The sequence below is a fragment of the Trichechus manatus genome, unplaced genomic scaffold (genome assembly GCF_000243295.1).
Source record: "Trichechus manatus latirostris isolate Lorelei unplaced genomic scaffold, TriManLat1.0 scaffold00130, whole genome shotgun sequence".
NCBI lineage: Eukaryota > Metazoa > Chordata > Mammalia > Sirenia > Trichechidae > Trichechus > Trichechus manatus.
Window position 1 is genome coordinate 1,180,769 of NW_004444066.1, and position 21,519 is coordinate 1,202,287.

Consider the following 21,519-nt stretch of genomic DNA (forward strand, 5'->3'; position numbering starts at 1 on the left):
TGACATGTTGTGGGGTTGTTAACCAATGTCATAAAACAATATGTGTACTACTGTTTCATGAGAAACTATTTGTTCTGTAAGCCTTCACCTGAAGTACAATTAAAAAAAAAAAACTTTAATTGCTCTAAAATATAACTCACTGTCTAAAGCAAAAATAGGAATGCATTTTGTTTATAGCATATGCAAAAGTAAAATATATGACAATACCACAAAGGATGGTGGGGGAGGGAGGGAGAGAATTGGGACTTTTGTAAGATCTTAGAATAAATGTGAAGTGGTATATTAATTGAAGGTAGAGTCCAGTTAGTTAAAGATCTATTGTAACCCTAGGATAACCACTAAAAAAACAATTTTTTAAAGAAGTATAAAAAGTCAATCATGGAAATAAAATGGAATCATAAAAAAATTCTCAGTTAACCCAAGAGAAGGCAGGAAAAAAAAGACCAAAAAAAAAAAGACGAAAACAGCTAGCAAGATGGCAGAGTTTAATCCAAACTATAAATAATGACATTAAATGTGAATGGTCTAAACATGCCAATTACAGACACAGACTGTCAAACTGAGTAATAAAGTAAGATCCAACTACATGCTATCTAAAGAAACCCACTTTACCCGACCTCAAAACATACTACACAGCTACAGTAATCAAAATAGCTGGTACTAGTTCAATGATAGACACATAGATCAATGGAACCAAATTGAGAAACCAGAAATAAACCCATCCATCTATGGGCAGCTGGGTTTTAAAAAAGAGGTCAAAGTCCACTCAACGGGGTAGCAATCTCTTTAACAAATGGTGCTGGCAAAACTGGATCTCCATTTGCAGAGAAATGAAACAGGATCCATACCTAACACCAGACACAAAAACTAAATCAAAATGGATCAAAGACCTAAATGTTAAAGCCAAAACTATAAAGTTCCTGGAAGATAATACAGGGACAAAACTTTAGGACCTAATTTCTTTCAGTAACAGATTACCAAGAGCAACTACAGATGCACGAGCAGCAGAAGACAAGTTAGATAACTAGGATCTCCTAAAAATTAATACTTACGCTCATCAAAAAACTTTATCAAAAGAGTAAAAAGAAAACCTACAGACTGGGAAAAAATATTTGGGAATGACATATCTGATAAGGGTCTAATCTCTAAATATGTAGAAAACTTCAGCAACTCAACATCAAAAAGACTAACAACCCAATTAAAAAATGGACAAAGGACATGAACAAACTCTTCACCAAAGAGGACATTCAAGCGGCCAACAAACACATGAAAAGATGCTCACGATCATTAGCCATCAGAGAGATGCAAATCAAAACTACATTGAGATACCATCTCAGCCCTGCAAAAAATAGCACTGATCAAAAAACAGAAAACAAAAAATGCTGGTGAGATTGCAGGGAGGTTGGAATCCTGCTCCACTGCTGGTGAGATTGTAAAATGGTTCAACCACCATGGAAAATGGTATGGCACTTCCTCAAAAAGCTAGAAATTAGAAATACCCTGTGATCCAGCAATCCCACTCCTAGGTGGTATATATCCTAAAGAACTAAAACTACTGACATGAACAAACATATGCACACCTATGTTCATTGCAGCATTATTCACAATATCAAACAAAAATGGAAACAACCTATGTGCCCATCAGCAGATGAATGGATAAACAAACTGTGGTACATCCAGACAAGGGAATACTATGCAGCCATAAAGAATAATGATGAGTTCTCAAAGTACATTATAACATGGATGAATCAGGAGGACATAACACTGAATGAAATAAGTCAATCACAAAAGGACAAATACTGTATGATCTCACTATTACAAAAAGACAAGAATACGTATACGTACAGAAAGCAACATTCTTTGGTGGTTACCAGGGATGGGAAAGACAGGGGGGGGAATCACTATCTAGATAGTAGACACTTGTTAGTTTTGGTGATGGGTAAAGCAATACTGAATAAAGGTGATGTCAGCACAACCTCACCAAGGTAAATGATGACACTAAGAAGTACACAAGAATAAGGGATGATTTTGGTAAAATCCACAACATACACAATTTTGCAACAACAGTAATAACAACCAAAATTATGTGAGTGGTTACACAGGTAGATATTTATGCTTATATATGTATAGGTGAGCACATATGAATATGCAGGGGCACATGTACAGGTGTTTCTGTAGGCAAGTGTACATATATGTTTGTGTTGCTGCATATATAAAATAAAGCACATAGGGGACACAATTCTGGATACTTCCTAGACATAACCAAATACCTCATGGGATTGGTTTACTGGGTTTGAGAGCTTAGGACGACAGTCTTTGGGGGCAACTTGGTCAATGGGCATAACATAGCTTACAAAGACAATGGTCTACATCCTAGTCTGGTGAGTAGCATCCGGGGTCTTAAAAGCTTGCGAGTGGCCATCTAAGATACAACTATTTGTCTCTATGCCCCTGGAACAAAAGAGAAATAAGAAACCCAAAGACTCAAAGAAGAAACTAGTCTACAGGACTAATAGTCTTCATGAACCACAGCTTCACCTACGCTGAGACCAGAACTAGATGGTGTCCGGCTACCACTACCAAGCGTTCCAACCAGGGACACAATAGATGGTCCTGGACAGAATGGGAGAAAAATGTAGACTATAACTCAAATTCCTAAAAAGACCAGACTAACTGGCCTGGTAGAGACTAGAAGAACCCCTGAGACTATTGTTCTGGGATACCCTTTAAGCTTGGAACTCAAACCACTCCCAGTGGTCACGTATCAGACAAAAAGACACAGTCGATCAGAAAATACATAATATCACCCATGAGTTACTGTTCTCCACTAAACAATCATCTAAATGAGACCTAAAGGTCAATAGTTACCCTAGACCAAAGATGAGAAAGTAAGCGGGTAGAAGGAAGTTAGATGAATAGAAACAGAACTAGAATGGAAATAATGAGAATGCGACACGCTGTGAAAAGTGTAACCAATGTCACTGAATAATAAGTATAGAAACTGTTAAATGAGAACCTAATTTGCTATGTAAATCTTCTCCAAAAACACAATAATTACAAAAAAAGAAAAACAATTTAAATATGAAGATATTGATAGGTTAAAAGTGAAAGGACTTTTTCCACCCGTAGGTGTTGTTATGGATTGAACTGTGTCCCCCAAATATGTGTGTCAACTTGGCTAGGCCATGATTCCCAGTATTATGTGGTTGTCCTCTATTTTGTGATCTGACGTAATTATCCTGTGTGTTGTAAATCCTAACCCCTATGATGTTGATGGAGCCCTGGTGGCGCAGTGGTTAAGAGCTCGGCTGCTAACCAAAAGGTCAGTAGTTCGAATGCACTAGCCACGCCTTGGAAACCATATGGGGCAGTTCTACCCTGTCCTATAGGGCCCCTATGAGTCAGAATAGACTCCATAGCAACGGTTTCTTAAAAAAATTTATTTATGATGTTAATGAGGCAGGATTAGAAGCAGTTATGTTAACGAGGCACAACACAATCTACAGGATTAGGTTGTATCTTGAGTTAATCTTTTTTTCTTCTTTTTTATTGTACTTTACATAAAGGTTTACAGAGCACATTAGTTTCTCATAAAACAATGAATACATATATTGTTTTGTGACATTGGTTGCCAACCCCACGACATGTCAACACTCTCCCCTTCTTGACCTGAGTCAGTAGCTTTTGAGATGTAAGGGAGAATCAAGCAGAGAGGAGAGGGACCTCATGCCACCAAGCAAGAAGAGCCAGAAGCGGAGCACGTCCTTTGGACCTGTATTCCTGCACTAAGAACCTTGCAGACCAAGGGAAGATTGATGACAACGACCTTCCCCCAGAGCTGACAGAGACAGAAAGCCTTCCCCTGGAGCTGGCACCCTGAATTTGGACTGCTAGCTTCCTAAACTGTGAGAGAGTAAACTTCTGTTTGTTAAAGCTATCCACTTGTGGTATTTCTGTTACAGCAGCACTAGATAACTAAGACAGGTATATACCCAAAAGACCTGAAAGCAGAACACAAACAGACACATGTATACCAATGTTCACTGCAGCACTATTCACAGTAGCCAAAAGGTGGAAACAACCAAAATGTCCATCAATTGATAAACAAAATGTAGCATATACATACAATGGAATATTGTTGTTGTGTTCCATTGAGTCTATTCCAACTCATAGTGACCCAACCAGACAGAGTAAAACTGCCCTACAGGGTTTCCTAGGCTGTAATCTTTATGGGGGCAGAGTGCCAGGTCTTTTCTCCCACGAAGCAGCTGGTGGGTTCAAACCACTAACCTTTTGGTTAGCAGCCAAGCACGTAACCATTGCGCTACCAGGGCTCCTTTGCATAGTATATAGCATCCATAAAGAGGAATAAAGTCCTGAAGCACGCCACAACATGGATGAACCTAAAAACATTATGCTGAGCAAAATGAGTCAGTTACAAAAGGACAAATACTGTATGACCTCACTTTTATGAAATAAGCAAATATAATAGAAACCAAAAATTATTAGGGGTGGGAGGGAGGGGGAAAGGGGAAATTTTTGCTTTGGGTGGTGAGATAATTTGGAAAAAGGTAGCAAGAATGGTTGCACAACTTGAAGAATGTAATCAATGTCACTGAATTGTACATGTAGAAACTGCTGAATTGCTGTATGGTTTTTTGTGTATATTTTCACCACAATTTTTTTAAGAAGTGAAAGGACTTGCCCAATTTAGTGATTTATTTAGCTTGTAAGTAACTGAGCCAGGTACTAAACTCCAGATTTTACGACTCCAAGGGTAGTTCTTTTTTGAACAGTAGTACTATTCTTGTCACCTACCTAGTTAGCACTCTATAACCTCAGACACTTCTAAATACGTTAGAATTCAGCAACCCTACATATCCCAGTTTTGCCTATCTGCTACCCAAAATGATGCAGCAGTGGTATCTACAAACTCATCCCAACTCTCTTTTCCCTACACTCATGGCCATCTTTAGTTCTCAGAAACTTAAGTTTTCACTTACAAACAGTCCTGGAAGTGGAAATTATTCAGCCATCATTCTGAATATAAAAGCTGTCTATCGTTTCCTTATCCACCCCCATTTACCCTTAAAGTTTCCTTCAAAATTATTTAATTTTTTTTTACCTTTTCAAACATTTAAAAACCCCAAACAATATAAAAGTACATTTAAAACTGTGGAACAACCATACCATAGAATACTACACAGCAATAAAAAATAAATGACAACAATTTGGAGGATCTCAAGGAAATTGTGCTGAGTGAAATAAAGCAAATCTCTAAAGGTTACATACTGTATGATTTCATTTATATAACATTCTTGAAATAACAAAATTGTAGACACAGAGATGGATTAGTGGCTGCTAGGGGTTAGGGATGGAAATAGGAGGTAGGTGAAGCTTTAATAAAAGAATAGCCAAGGGAGCCTAATGGTGATGAACAGTTCTGTAACTTGATTGTGGTATTGGGTATACAAATCTACACATGTGGTAAAATTGCATAAGACTACACATATACACTAACAAATCTGTCTTGGAAGAAGTACAGCCAGAATGCTCCTTAGAAGTAAGGCTGGAGAGACATTGTCTCACGTAGTCTGGACATGTTATCAGGAAGGACCAGTCCCTGGAGAAGGACATCATGTTTGGTTAAGGTAGAGGGTCAGCGAAAAAGGGGAAGACCCTCAATGAGATGGATTGGCACAGTGGCTGTAACAATGGGCTCAAATATAGCAATGACTGTGAGGATCGCACAGGACCGGACAGTGTTTCATTCTGTTGTACATAGGGTCACTATGAGTCGGAATCGACTCAACGGCACTTAACAACAACGACAACATACACACACACACACACACACACACACACACGTAGACACTTAGAAATGCACGCATATAAACTGTTGAAATCTAAATAAGATATGTGGATTGTACCAATGTCAATTTTCTAGTTTTGATATTATCCACCAGGGAAAATGAAGTGAAAGGAACACGCTGTACACTTTTTTTAAACTGTGAATCTATAATTATTTCAAAATAGAAAGTTTTTTTTTTTTTTTGAAAACTACATTTAAAAATTATCTTAAGCTAAACTGTAGGTATGACTTCCATGCCAAATCAAGCTCCTTAAGAGCAAGTCCCACTCTGGCTCATCTTTGTATCCCCAAAGTGTCCAGGTATGTGCTTTGCAGAATAGAAACAAAAATATTTGCTGAATAAATAAATACTAAAAAAGTATGGTACAAAGCAATATTTATTTTCATTCTGAAATAACTACTTTGGAACATATTTTTAAATATAACTTTTTACACAAAAATCCTCTCCCCTCTCAAAGTCTGTTACTACTTTCAATTTCAATATTCACCAACTGCCTCAAGAAAATTGAGAAATTAGTGTTTATCCTTGGAATACAGTCTATAGCCAGACTTCCATTTTACAAACGTTGGAATATAAACTGTACATTCCATGAAGTCCAATAAAACAAGATTTTACTTGTATCATCTAGGCTATTTTCTCCTGTATTAACATAGATAATTGAGAGTGGGCTAACTCAAGTAGAAAACACTCGGACTTTGCACATTACCCTATAGGAATTAGAAAGAGAAAAAACAACAATATTTGAAAAATATATTTACATATACATATATTAAAGTATAACAGCAATTTAGGCAACACAAAAAGGAAAGACATTTCTGTACTTTCTTCTTTAACTGGGCACATGTAGCTGTGACTACCTAGAAAGTGTTCTTATCCAGATGACTAAACAGCAGCACTGGTACATTTCCCCATGTGAATTACTAAGAGTCTAAGACCACTGGCCTAGAGGGCAGGACATCCCTTCTGTATCAGCCTGATGAGTAGTCAGCCAACTTCTATCTGAAAATTTGCAGAGCTAAGAACCCCACTACCTCACAAAGAAAGTAGCTCATTCTATCCCTAGAAGAAGAGGCTAAAAGAGGAAATAATGGTAATGAAAGTAGGAACAGGGTGAAGAGTCAGAAACAGAATAAAAGAAAGATGATTATCCACCCCTTCTACCATAATAGGCAAGAAGGAGTCAAATTATCAGACATCCTCCAGTGGTAATTGTTAAACAGGGCATAAGATGAATCTAAAATAATAATTCAATTTAGGGAAAAATGCAGCTAAGATTATAAAGAGGAACATCTGGTAAGAGACCTATGGTGACTGTTTCGCAGGAACAAGGCAGCTGAAGGATAGGGAATTCCACAAGGCTGCAAAGCAACCTGACTGCTAACAAGTCAGGGGGAGTGCTGATGTCTCCACCTCTCCTCCTCTGCCCACCCGACTCACGTGATTAGGAGCCAGAGGTCTCCCTCCCACCCCAGCTGGTTACCTCGCAGGGCATGGCCTCTTGGGAATATGGACAAAGGAGAACAAAACACAAACAACAATGGTTCTGAGGTTGGAGGAAAAGAATAAAAAATGAGAATGGTACGTTTAAAGCACAGGATGCATACTAAAGATTAATGCGAGAGGAAACTGCAAAGGTACCTAGGGGAGATTCTGGAAAGCCCTGTATGCTAGGTTAATAAGTTAAGACTTTAATCTGTAAGAAGTGCATATATAATTATATATTACATCTTCTGTTCTGATGTCATGCCATTCTACTCTTTTTTTCACTAAGCAATTAATATTTTACACTGTGTTTTATTGATAAAAAAGTTACAGATTATTAAAAAAAAACAAAACTAAACAATAAACTAGTATGATCAAGACAAGAGTCTCCATTTACACAGTTCCATCTGATCCTCCAACTCAGTTTTCAGACAACTCCAAGGAAGATCACAGCTTTGTAAGGCCCAGGGAAGCCAGGAATGAGCCCAGGCTTCTGTATCCATCTCTATCTCATTCACAGATGCCTGCAACCAGGATAGCTGGAGCACGGGCCACTGTTCCAAGCCTGTGCCCTACGAAAGCTCACACTGTGAGAGGACTGCCCCTGGGATACTGCTATAGCCTACAATATCTGAGCCCTGCCTACTTCTCCACCATCATTTCCTACTGGCATTCTTCCTATTTCTGGAACATGCCAAGGTGCTTCTCTCCTTAGACCTTTGCACATGCTTAAGTTCTCTTTGCCTGGAATAATCTTCCCCCAGATCTTTGCAGGCCTCTTCTCATCCTTCATGTCTCAGCTTACATATCACCTTCTCAGAGAGGCCTTAGAAGTAAAACAGCATCCTCTTCCCATCATTCTCTATACCCTTACCTGGCTTTATTTTCTTCAAAAGGCTTATGACTTTTGAAATTACATTAACTATTCTGGTTTTTTTTTTCCTTTCTCAAACCTACTGTATCCCCAATATGAAGAACAATGCCTAGTACATAGTAGGAGATGAGTAAATACTTGCTAACATGTATGAGAAACCCAGTTTCTACCCACCATTAGTTGGTTAAGACAGAGTTGTAAGCAGATAAATTGTAACACTCTAAACGCCGTAACAGAGGTTTAGTGTCTTCTGAGAGTAGGGAACAGGTTGAGAGCTAACGTGAAGTAAGAAGCTGCAAGGTAAATAAGGAAAAGGATACTCAGGCAGGTAAAAGGCACAGTGTAATCAAAGACTCAGGAAAAGGTCAGCCTAGAATGATTGCTGAAGTTGCAAGAGATAAGCCTAGAACAAAAGATCAGTTTCTTACATAATCCCAAAAGCCTGGACTTCATCCTATAAACCATCGCTGACAAAGGCCTAAACTCCAAGGCAGGCAGGGTTGAGGGAGGCTTGACATTTCAGTGGTACAAACAACTAGACAAGAGGTGGTGCTTAAGAGAGACGGGCAAATCCAAGATGAATTCTGAGGTGGATCACACAAAAGGAAGGATTGTGTATGAGAATATGAAGGAAGAAACGGGAAGATAGAAAGAAGGCAGCAAAAAAGTTTGACTTTAGGCTTAATAGGCTGGAGATTTCTGTAAGATGTTCAGATAAGCATGTCTAGTGAGCAATTAGAAATGGGAGTCTCGAGCACAGGAGAGAAGCCAAAACTGGAAAAACAGATGGGGAATGTACTGGTCATCAGCACATAAAAGGTATCTCATTCTTCTCTGAATTCCCACTGCTTAGATGTTCAATAAATGTTCGTTGACTATATGCCTTATCTTTCCACCTAGATTAAAAATTATTAAAGGAGATATTTTACACTTTTGTGTACTCTCACAATACCTAGCACAGAATTGGGCATACAGACACCTAATAGTTTTTGATGGGTGAATTGGTTTTTATTTTAAAAATTTATTTGAACAAAGATAAATCTTCAACAGAATTACTTTGACCTTTAAAATCTGATTTTTGTTTCTTTAAAAGATAATTGACTTTTTAGCAAAAATAATAACAGTGTATTGTGGGTTTTACTACAACATGTGTGTAAGTAAAATGTACGACAACAGTAGTATAAAAGCCAGGAGGGGAGAAATCAAACTATACTATTGTAAGGTTCTTAAACTATACATGAAATGGTATAATATCATTTGAAGGTAGACTATAAGTTAAAGATGCATACTATACACGCTAAAGCAACCACTAATAACAAAACAAAGAGTAACAAAACAAAACCAACAAAGGAGACAAAACAGAATAATAAAAAATACTAAATAATCCAAAAGAAGACAGAAAGGGAAAATAAATAGCAAGATAATAGACATATACCTAACCATATCAATAATCACACTAAATGTAAACAGTATCCAAACCAAACTTGTTGCTGTCGAGTCAATATGCACTCATAGCGACCCTATAGGACAGAGTAGAACTGCCCCATAGGCTTTCCTAGGCTGTAAATCTTTATGAAAGCAGACAGCCACATCTTTCTCCTGCAGAGCAGCTGGTGAGTTCAAGGTGCCAACCTTTCAGTTAGCAGTCAACTGGTTAGCTTATACCTTGTAAATGGTATAAACATCCCATAAAGGCAGACATTGTCAGATTAGATAAATAAAACAAGATCCAACTATGTGCTGCCTACAAGAAATACTTCAAGTATAAAGACACAAATAGGTTAAAAGTAAAAAGGATGAGAGAAGATATACTTTCCATGCTAACACTAATCAAAAGAAAGCTGGGAAAAAGAAAGCTGGAATGGCTATATTAATATCAGATGAAGTAGATTTCAGGGGAAAAGAATATCACCAGGGATAAAGAAGTAACTTCATAATGATAAAGTGGGCAATTCATCAAGACTTAACAACACCAATCCTAACTGTCTATGCATCTAATAAGAGAGCCCCCAAAATACATGAACTAAAAACTGGCAGAACCACAAGGAGAAAGAGATGTACACGATTATAATCAGAAAGTTCAATGCTCTCTCAATATTGATAGAATAAGACAGAAAATCACCAATGATTTAGATTTGAACAATACTAGCAACCAACTTGACCTAACAGATAAAGAGACATTTGTAGAAAACTCTACCCAACAACAGCAGAAATACATTTTCCTCAAGTGCACATGGAACATTTATGAAAGTAAACCATAAATTCTCAATAAATTTAAAAGAATCCAATTCACATAAAACGTTCTCTGACCTCAATGCAATTAAATTAGAAACCAAAAGCAGAAAGATATCTGGAAAATACCCAAATATCTGAAAAGTAAATAGCATACTTCTAAATAACCCATGGGTCAAAGAAGACATCGAAAGGGAAATTAGCTTTATTGGTAGTAGGCCAAAATTGGGAACAACCCAAATGTTCACCGACAGATGAACGGATAAACAAATTGTGTGCTACTAACTGTAATACTACTTAGCAATAGAAAAGAATAAACTATTGACACAGCCCAGATAAACCCCAAAATAATTTTGCTGAGTGAAAGTAGGCCAAACTTAAAAAAAAAAGCAAAAAAACATACTGTACGATTCCATTTATACACAACTCTAGAAAATGAAAATCTACAGTGACAGAAAGCAGATCTGTGGTTGTTTGGGGATGGGGAGTGGAGAAAGGTGGGAGGGAGAGATTACAAAAGGGCATGAGGAAACTTTTGGGAGTGATGGATATGTTCCCTATCTTGATTATGGTGACGGTAAAACATATATAAACCAAAAACCAAACCCATTGCCGTCGAGTTGATTCCAACTCACAGAAAACATATATAGTATACTTTAAATAAAGGAGCCCGATGGCACAATGGTTAAGCACTCAACTGCTAACTGAAAGGCTGGCAGCTTAAACCCACCCAGAGGCTCTTTGGGAGAAAGACCTGGAGATCTGCTCCTGTAAAGATTACAGCCTAGAAAACTCTATGCGGCAGTTATACTCTGTCACATGGGGTCACTATGAGTAAAAAGCAACTTGACAGCACCTAACAACAATATACTTTAAATATATAGTTTATTATATGTCAGTTATACCACAATAAAGCTGTAAAAGAAAATCTGATTTTTGTCCAAGGGGAAAAAGATTCCTCTGTATTTACCCTACTATACAACAATTTTGTTTTCAATTATAGTTTATATTTCAATTCCCAAGGAAACCTTTATGGAATGTTCCCATATTTTGGATACACAGCCTTGGCAAACGTATTTCATAAGTCTTCAAACACACACACTTAAGTCTGGGAGAGAGTATCGGAGCCAATGTCTGTCTTATTTTTGTAGCATTTTTCCAAGAACAGTTATATTTAGCTCTAAAATATAATAGCTTCAGCATATACATTTGATGATATAATTATTAATCAGGTCCCAGGATTTTCCTAAGAAGTCTAGGCCACTGTAAAACTGAGCTTGACATCCTATTGTGAATACTGTGTGTGTTTAAGTAACCTGCTTTTGATACTTAACACAATTGAAAACCACATGCACTGTATGGGTCAGCAGAAAAATCAACCTGGTTGTCAAGAGTTCTGGAGTCCCGTCAGCCACAACTCTCTGTCCCCACCAGCATGTATTTCTCACTGAGAAAGTTCATACTTAATGATCAAGTCACTAAATGGCAGTTTTCCTGGATTACAGAACTTTAGAGATAGATAGGGCCTTCAGACAGCCCAGACCAGTTGCCACTGAGTTGACTCTGACTCATGGCAACCTCATAAGTGTGAGAATATAACTGTGCTTCACAGAGTTTTCAATGGCTGATTTTTAGGAAGTAGACTGTCTGGCCTTTCTTCCTGGGCACCTCTGGGTGAACTTGAACCTTCAACCTTTCAGTTAGCAACCAAGCATGTTAATCATCACATCACCCAGGGACTAGAGATCATGAAATCCAACCCCCATATTTTTCAGTTAAAGGAATAAAGGCCCAGGAGAGTGAAATCATTTGCTAATTCAAGATAGAGCTGGAGCTAGAATTCAAATGTCCTGACTTCTAACCTTTTATCCTTTAATAAACTGCCTATGCCAGTCTCTCTATGTGGATATATGATCAAATAATTACAGGAAAACTAGAGTTAACCTATAAAACAGCCTAGTAAAGTTTGTGGAAATTTTGAAGTCTTAACATTACATAATATTTATGTGAACAAGTCATCGACCAAAAATTAAGTCTCTTCACAGAAAAATCTCAGTTAAACCAAACTAGAACAAGTGTGGATTGTGTAGCTTGGAAATTATTTTCCAGTACTCTTTTTTTTCCTTTCCAAGTTTACAACCTTTCCAGTAACTTCTCTGTCAATGAGGGCATTGAGGTACACTAACACCCTATATTCTTTACTTCTGAGTTAAAGGAAGGAAGAAGAGAGGGAAAATGAAAGAAGCAAGAGAACCAAAAAAACACATCTCTTTTTAAAACACAAGCCACTTGGTAAATGTTGAGAAATGGCTCAATGTCTTATCTGAAGAAGTCAACTGATAGTTGAAGATGCCACAAGTAATCTATTTTTATGACCTTTTTTTTTAAATTGTGGTAAAATATACATAACATAAAATTTGCCATTTTAACCATTTTAAAGTGTACAATTCAGTGGCATTAATTACATTCACAGTGTTGTGCAACCATCACCATTATCTATTTCCAAAACATTTTTATCACAAACAGAAATTCTGTACCCATTAAGAAATAGCTCTCTATTCCTCCACCCTCCAGCGCCTGGTAACCACTAATCTACTTTTGTCTCTACGCATTTGCCAATTGTAGGTATTTCAAATAAGTGGAATCATACAATATTTATCCTTTTGTGTCTTATTTCACTTAGCCTGTTGTCAAGGCTCATTCATGTTGTAGGATGTATCAGAACTTCACTCCTTTTTATGACTGAATAATATTCCACTGTATGTATACCACATTTTGTTTATCCAATTGTCAACTGATAGAAACTTGGGTTATTACCACCACTTGGGTTAAGGATTAAGAGTGAAATTATTTTTATTTTTCAATATCACACACACATGCATTGGTAACATTTTTTCTTTTTTTCCTATTAATGTAAAATTACCCGTGTGGCTACATTTTAATTAGAATAATTAATACTGCAGACAAGAGTCAAATAAACCAAGAAAGCTCCTGCCTCCTCAGTGTTTTTGTTAGTTCCTCTAACTAGAATGCTCTTCCCCAGTTATTTTCATGAATCGTTCCCTAACTTCTAGGTTTTTGCTCAAATGTCACCTTATCAATCAGTTCCTTCCCAGGCCCAGCATATAAAATAGCACCACTGCCACCACCACGTCTCCTTGCTGGGCCCATCCCTGCCTTGCATTTCTATCCCCTTGACTTTATTCTTCTCCATGGTCTTTCCCACCATCCCATACTATACATCTACTTTTTTGCTAATTGTCTGTCCTTCCCATGAGGACAGTGATTTACTCAGTTTTGAACCATGTATGGCACCTAATAAGCACTTAACAAATATTTGTTGGTGAAATGGCTGAATTACAGTTTAACAGCTATGTGGTAAGAAGAGAGTTACCTTCCCCACTGGTCTCTCCCTTACTAAATCCTCCTCCACCCTCACACACCAAAACCAAGCGAGTGTCAAGAAATTACAGTTGGCAAGCATCTGCCTGGGAGTTTACTCTGACTAAAAGTGTTTTGTCTGAGATTAAGTCCAACTTGGATCTCTCCAAAGCCCTGAATATGTTTGTCACCTCTAGAGCTTCCCCTAGGAGGCAGCACATTATAGCACAATGATGTTCAAATACCCAAAACCAAAAAACCTGTTGCCCTCGAGTCGATGATTCCAACTCACAGCGACCCTACAGGACTGAGAAGAACTGTCCCATAGGGTTTCCAAGCAGCAGCTGGTAGATTCGAACTGCCCAACTTTTGGTTAGCAGCCAAGCTCTTAACTGTTGTGCCACACAGCACTATTAAACTGCAGATTCTTAGGCCCATCCCTGCAAATGTGGGAATGAGATCCAAGACTCTGCACCATGGGTGAGTCTAAGTAAAGACCTGAGGACCACATTTGCAGAATCACTGGGTTTATTCTGGAATCAGACAGACCTTTATTCAGATCCTAGCTACACTGTTTACCCACTGTTCAGCCAGTGGCACTGGGTGAAGACTTCATTTTACTCAGCATCAATTTCTCACCTGTAAAATGAGGATAACATTACCTGACTTGCAGGTTTGTTCTAAGACTAATGCAAGTAAAGTACTTAGCACAGTGCCTGGTACACAGCATTTGCTCAATAAATGATAGCTATTAGTTTCTGTCTCTTGCTATCTCCTGCCTTGAGACTCCTGAAGAAGCATTCCTTTGCTCATGCTGTCCCTTCCAACAGGTATGGCCCTCCATTTCTTTTTTTTTTTTTTAATTTTTTTTTTTTCCCATACAAAAATTTGTACATACATTGTTATGTGACTCTAATTGCTCTCCCCATACTGTGACAGCACACTCCTCCTTTCCACCCCTGATTCCCCATGTCCATTCAACCAGCTCCTAACCCTCTCTGCCTTCTCATCTCACCTCCGGACAGAAGTTGCCCGTTTAGTCTCTTGTATCTACTTGAGCCAAGAGGCACACTCCTCACGTGTATCACTTTATGTCCCACAGTCCAGTCCAATCCCTGTCTGAAGAGCTGGCCTCGGAAACTGTTTTAGTTCTGGGCTGAAGCCAGGGGCCATGCTTTCTGGGTTTCCTTCAGTCTCAGTCAAACCATTAAGTCTGGTCTTCTTACTAGAATTTGAGTTCTGCACCCCACCTTTCTCCTGCTCCATCTGGGACTCTCTGTCGCGTTCCCTGTCAGGGCAGTCATTGGTGGTAGCCGGGCATGGCACTCCATTTCTGACTGACTCAATCTTCAAAAACAAGAACTTCTGCTTAACCTAATATTGGATATCACATTAGTTTCAGGTTTTACGTAAAGAGCCATGGAGGCAAGGAGGGGAAAAAATGGTTAAGATTAGTGTCAGAAAAGGGAGTTTAAGTCCTGGCTGCTTTCTAACTCACTGTGGTCCTCAAATCTGTTCAAGAACCAGGTCCAGCCTAGTAGTCTATGAGTGTGGGAGAGCTAGATACAAGTCCTAGTTCTGCAAATGACTTGCTATATAATTTTAGTCTAGGCCCTGGTCCTCTCTATGTCCTCTCAGTGTCCCCATCTATCCAGCGAAAGGATTCCAACTTGGACAGTCTACGAGTCTGGAAAAAGTACAGGTTCAGATTTTGTACTCAAACAGGTGTTTGATTTTGTGTGTGTGTGTGTGTGGTGAAAATATACACAACAAAACATACAGCAATTTAACAATTTCTACATGTATAATTCAGCAACATGGATTACATTCTTCCAGTTGTACAACCATTACAGCTATCCTTTTCCAAATTCGTCCACCGCCATTAACACATGGTATGGGATTTTAACAGCCAAAATACCCAAATCCCCTCTCCTCTTCAGGCCTCAGTTTCCCCATCTGTCGGGGTGGGGGGCTGGGTGGCATAGGTCTCTTTGGTCCCACTCCCAGACATCTGGGTTGGAGACTGCTCAACCAGGACTCGGGCCCCCGGCGTGATGCGTGGGGTTGAGAGTGTGCAGCCCCTCAGTCCGAGGAGCAGGGTCGGGAAAACGGGGGCGAGGGGAGGAGGCCTTTAATCCTTTTCCTGTCCCGAACCCTGCCGACCCGAGGAATTACCGCGACGCACGCCCACCTCCCATGGCCGGACTACGACGCCCGGGGCGACCACTCGTCTGGGTTTCCTCCCACGACGCCGGAGAGACGCAGGCCAGGACAACCCTAAGAGGCGCCCGCAGACCGCGTGGAGGCCGGCCCGGCCCCCTCCTCTTTTCTCCCGTCCCCTCGCCTCTTCTCACCTCTCGGTTTGCGCCGCCCCACACGATGAGGCCCCGAGGCGCGTCCTCCGCCGTACCCGGGCTGAGAGGACAAGGCGGCAAGGCAGACGGAGCCAGACTCCTGGCCGGCCTCCCTTTAACGGCTCCGGCCCTTTCCCGTCCATCGCCCAGCCCCCCGAGGAGGCGGGACCGGGTCGGAACGTAAAAGGGGCTATGCGAGGAGGCACCGGCCGAGAGGCGCAGAACGCAAACCCGGCGAGAACGCCCCGCGGCCCTGGCGGTGCGCTAGCAAGGGTCAAGGCAGCCAGCCAATAACTCCACCCTGACCAGCAAGGGTGCCGCCCCCTGACTACTTACCTCCTCGCGATTGGCTGCTCTGGGAAGAAGGGGCGGTGCGGCCGGATTTTCAAAGCTGTTCCTCTCCCGTTCTCTGAGGCGATGAATCATCTGCCAAGTGAACAGTTTATTCCTTCTTGGCTTTATCCAACGATAAAGTAGCAGTAGAGATGCGGAAGCGCTCTGCCTAGAGCTGTAAAGTGCTCTGCGTTTGTGAAGGGGCATCGTCATTATTGGCGCCCTGATTGCACAGTGGTTAACAGCTATGGTGCGCTACAGCTGCTGACCCAAGAGGTCGGCAGTTCGAATTTACCAGCCGCTCCTTGGAAACGCTGTGGGGCAATTGTACTCTGTCCTATAGGGTCACTATGAGTTCATCTCGTTATGAGGTGGAATCGACTCGACGGTAAGGGGTATCGTCATTATTACCCACGCCTTGGGACTTTAAAAATCATCTACTGCCTATTGCTGTTCCCTTCCACCCCCTTTGTAGGTGGGGAGATTGAAGCTTTGAATGGGAAAAGGTATGCTAGAAAGTTAGAGGTCTAGGGTTAAAACTCATTCTCCAGCCAAGATCCTAATAGCCAGAAGGCTGTTTTAAAAATGTAAATATAAAAATATAATTCCAATCCTTATTTAAAGCCCTCTGTGAGTTTCCATAACATTTATAGATAAAATCAAACCCCTCTTTACGCGGTCGAAGTCCTGCATGCTCTGGGCCCTGGCCTCATTTTCCTCCTCACCTTACTACTCTCCAGCCATACCGGCCAACTTATCTGCCAAGCTTGTTTTCATTTGGTACCTGAGCCCTGATTCGGGCTACTTGATTTCTTCTTGTCACTCAAGTCTCAACCTAAACGCACTCACCTCCACAAGGCGGTCCCTGACCACCCTATCTAAAGTAACTAGCCAGTCACCTTCTGTGATTAAATTTCTTTCCCCCACGAAGTGGCCATTATCTGATATTGGGCATGTATTCATTTCTTCATTCCTTTCCTTAATGTTGTCTTCGTGGGCCCACTAGATAGGGGTGGAAGAAGATGAACCTCTTCACAGTCATTTAAGGAACTCCCTTTCATATCTAGAGCTGATGTCCAAGTTTCTGTCACCAGGCTCAGAGATTCCAAAGGTCACAGCCATATCAGGAATCAGAACACCCTGATTCTACTTCTCACGCTGCCCCTTATGACTGGAAACAAACCACTATACCACAAAGGCATCAATTTTGTAACCTTTCCCAGGGTAGTTAATGGCTTGGCACACATAGTCCTAAGAGAATTAAGTAAAACAGTGGAGGTAAAGTACTTTGCCAACCAACCGTCTATAGGCTGCATAACAACCAGAGTAGCTACAGTTGGCACTTTATAGATTGTCTGCACAAAACTCTGCACATTCATTATTTTATTAAATCCTCACAGCAACCCTTTGAGGAGGGACTATATTATGATCTTCCTTTTATAGGTGAGGAAATGGGACTCAGAGATGTTAGGTGACTTGCCTAAGGTCCTATACTTAATATGTGAGAGAAACATGATTTTAACCCAATTATATCTAATGTAAAGCCCTCTCTCTTAACCACTAGGCTATACTACTTCTCACTGTGCTATTCACGTGTGAAAATCTACTCCCATCCTTGCTTGTAATGTTGTTAGCTGCCCTCCAGTTGACTCTGACTCATGGAGACCTTGTGTTCCCCAGTCCTGCATCATCCTCATGACCAGTAGCATGTTCTAGTTTATTGTTGTGGCTATTGTGCCAATCTGTCTCACTGAAGGTCTCCCAGGCCCTCGTTGGCCCTCTACTTAACCAAACATGAAATTCTCCTCCAGTTGATTTAGGAAATAATATTGGAGTTGTGGTCCTTGAGCATAGAGAATGTGACCCAGCTGGAGAAGGGCTCATAAGGACTCACAAGGACACATCAACTGGGCCCTGAGGTATAAAGACAATAGCTAAGATAATCTTGGAAAATATCTTTTAGGGAAACTTTCACATAAAGCTAATCAAACAGAACACAAAAGACTTTCTACTCTTATCTTTTTCTATTAACATTTAGTGAATAAAAAATTTGTTGGACCAGTGAAGACCCTCCTGACTGAAACTTGTACCAATGATTGTTAAGAAAGACAACTCAAAATGTAGGATCACAGTTTCTAGCCAATCTGAAAAGGCTAAGCTTTCAATGGTTTTGCTCATTTGTATTTGTAATGTTAATATATACTGATGGCTCTGTAATGGTTCTTGGGACTTGGACAGACATGGCTGTGGCAGCATGCTTGTCCGTTTTCCCATTCTTGCCTATTCTGTAATATTCTTTGGACTCTGGGCGGACATGGCTGTGGCAACATACTTGTCCGTTTTCCCTCTCTTGCCTATTCTGTAATACTCTTTGGACTGGGGCAGACATGACTATGTTGGCATGCTTGTCCGTTTTCCCATTCTTGCCTATTCTGTAATATTCTTTGGACTTGGGCAGACATGGCTCTAGCAGCATGCTTGTCCATTTTCCCACTTTTGTCTGTTCTGTGATATTTCCTTGGACTCAGGCAGACATGGCTCTGGCAGCATGGTTGTCCGCTTCCCACTTCTGCCCTTTTGAATATATGCCGAATAAAACTTCCTTTTTGCTCTACTAAACTTTGTGATGTTTTTCCCCTACAACACAGTGATTGACCCCTCCTGATGACACGTCCAAAGCAAGCTAGTCGGACAGTGTTTTGTTGTGATCCATAAGGTTTTCATTGGCTAATTTTCAGAAGTAGATCACTAGGCCTTTCTTCTTAGTCTGTCTTAGTCTGGAAGCTCTGTTAAAACTTGTCCACCACGGGTGACCTTGCTGGTATTTGAAATAACGGTGGTGTACCTTCCAGCATCATAGCAAACGCAAACCACCACAGTAGGACAAACTGAGAGATGGGTGCATGTAATAGACACCAATAAAGACTGGTTGAATTTAATAATGGCTATCATTTTCTTTCACTTATTCCATATGTTTTACTCTACATTACAGATGAGAAAACTGAGGCTCAGGATATTAAGTTACTTACCAAGTTCATGCAGCTGACAAGTAGCAAAGGGGGTTTCAAACTGGGAGCTGTCATATGCCAAAACCCAAGAACACGAGCTATGCCCCAGTGCAAGCAGAAGGTGCTATAGAGGAAGCTTTAGGTTAGTCATTGGTGCCTTTCTCCCTCCCAATTCAGCATCTTAGGCTGCTATTTAATCTTGTGGCCCTCCCACCCCAATCACTCCCCACCACCACATACACATCCCCAGAGACCGCAGGGAGTTGGACTTTGTTTAATCTGCCATGTTTACCTGACCTTCATTAATGCTCCAGTTCTCACCAGCAGGACGCTAAGGGGTGAAACAAATAACCAAATTCCTCCTAAGAAAGAGCTAGCTAATAATCTGCTTTTCCTTAATAATAGCAGGTCAGCAACCCAGCCAGCCAGAATACGGATCTCTTAACCCTGCCGACTAAGGCTGATCATTTTCCCTTCTGTTGGTCTTAGGGTTCGCTGAGATGGCTGGCAGCCCGAGGACTAGGAAGTCCAGTATTTTCTTCCACATATATAAACATTACACTGTCCCAAGTGCTTTCCCAAAGGGTAATTAACTGAGAGCATTATAGATCATTTCATTTTATTGTAGGTCATTTCTGGTTAGGTAACACTTTGGTACTCACTGCCTCAGCTTTTCTTGGCTACCTCCTCTTCTCAAGTGGGACACATCCCTTCTCCTGAGGTCTCCTGACTCATTATTTAATGGGCAAGTCCTGATCTGCTGCAATTCACTATTCATTCTCACTGCTATTAGTGTTTTTCTTTTTTAATTTAATTTGTTTGTTTTTGGAAGCAGGCAACACATACAAAGAGTAAAGGTCAAAAGGTCAAAGTGGATTTGTTTACTCTTTATATATGTTGCCTGTTTACAGTGAAAAGTAAATCTCCCTCCCACCCTATCCACTCTTAGCCCATGTATATCCCTAGAGGCAAACACAATTCCAGTTTTCTGTGTTGCCTTCCAGGTTTATTGTATACCAAACCCATTGTCATTAAGTTGATTCCGACTCATAGCGACCCTATAGGACAGAGTAGAATTGCCCCCACAGGGTTTCCAAGGAGCGCCTGGTAGATTAGAACTGCCAACTTTTTGGTTAGCAGCCGTAGCTCTTAACCACTATAACTTTTTCAGTTCTGGCTTCACATTAGAATCTCTTGGGCAATTTTGAAAAGATACTAGTGTTTGGGCCCTACCCCTAGATATTATAATTTAATTGGTATAGGATGGGCTCAGGCATTGATCTTTTTTAAAAGCCTCCTGGGAGATGCTAATACACACCTAGGGTTGTCAAACCACGGTTCTATGCATATACAAATACACACACATGTATACGTATTTTACAAAAGGAGCATACAATATACACTTCTACATTTTTAAAACATTATTATACCTTGAAGATTGTTCCATATACCAGTGCATAAAGAGCTGATGTTCTGGCTGTCTATTGCTGCTTAACAAATCACTCCAAAACGTAATGACTTGAAACAATAATAATCATTTTATTATTTCTCACCATTTCTATAGGTTAGGAATTTGGTAAGAGCTTGGCCTCGGGGTTTTCCATGCACCTGTGCTCAGACAGTAGCTAGAGCTGGGCCAGCTTGGGGCTGAAGGCAGCTGAAGGCTGGTTGGACATCTCTTTCTCTTCATTTCTCGGGGACTCTCCTTGTGCCTCTCTGTGTGGGCTAGCCTGGGCTTCCTCACACTATGGCAGCCTCAGGCAGTCTGACCGCTTAAATGGCTGCTGAAGACTTCAAGAGCCAGTGTTCTCATGAGCAAGGTGGATGCTGTATAACCTTTTCTGATCTGGTCTCAAAAGTCACACAGCCTCGGGGACCATGGTCTCGGGGAACATCTAGCTCAATTGGCATAACACAGTTTATAAAGACAATGTTCTACATTCTACCTTGGTGAGTAGCGTCTGGGGTCTTAAAAGCCTGTG

General features: G+C 40.4%; 1 protein-coding gene across 1 annotated transcript in view; it reads right to left on the reverse strand.

Moving 5' to 3' along the window:
- SLC26A2 (solute carrier family 26 member 2) overlaps window positions 1-16,394 on the reverse strand; it is a 24,842-nt gene extending 8,448 nt beyond the window's left edge. The window contains exon 1 of the mRNA XM_004384902.2: window positions 16,197-16,394. The gene's annotated coding sequence lies outside the window, so the exon portion shown is untranslated. The remainder of the gene's footprint in view (window positions 1-16,196) is intronic.
- Between the last annotated feature and the right edge of the window lie 5,125 nt (window positions 16,395-21,519).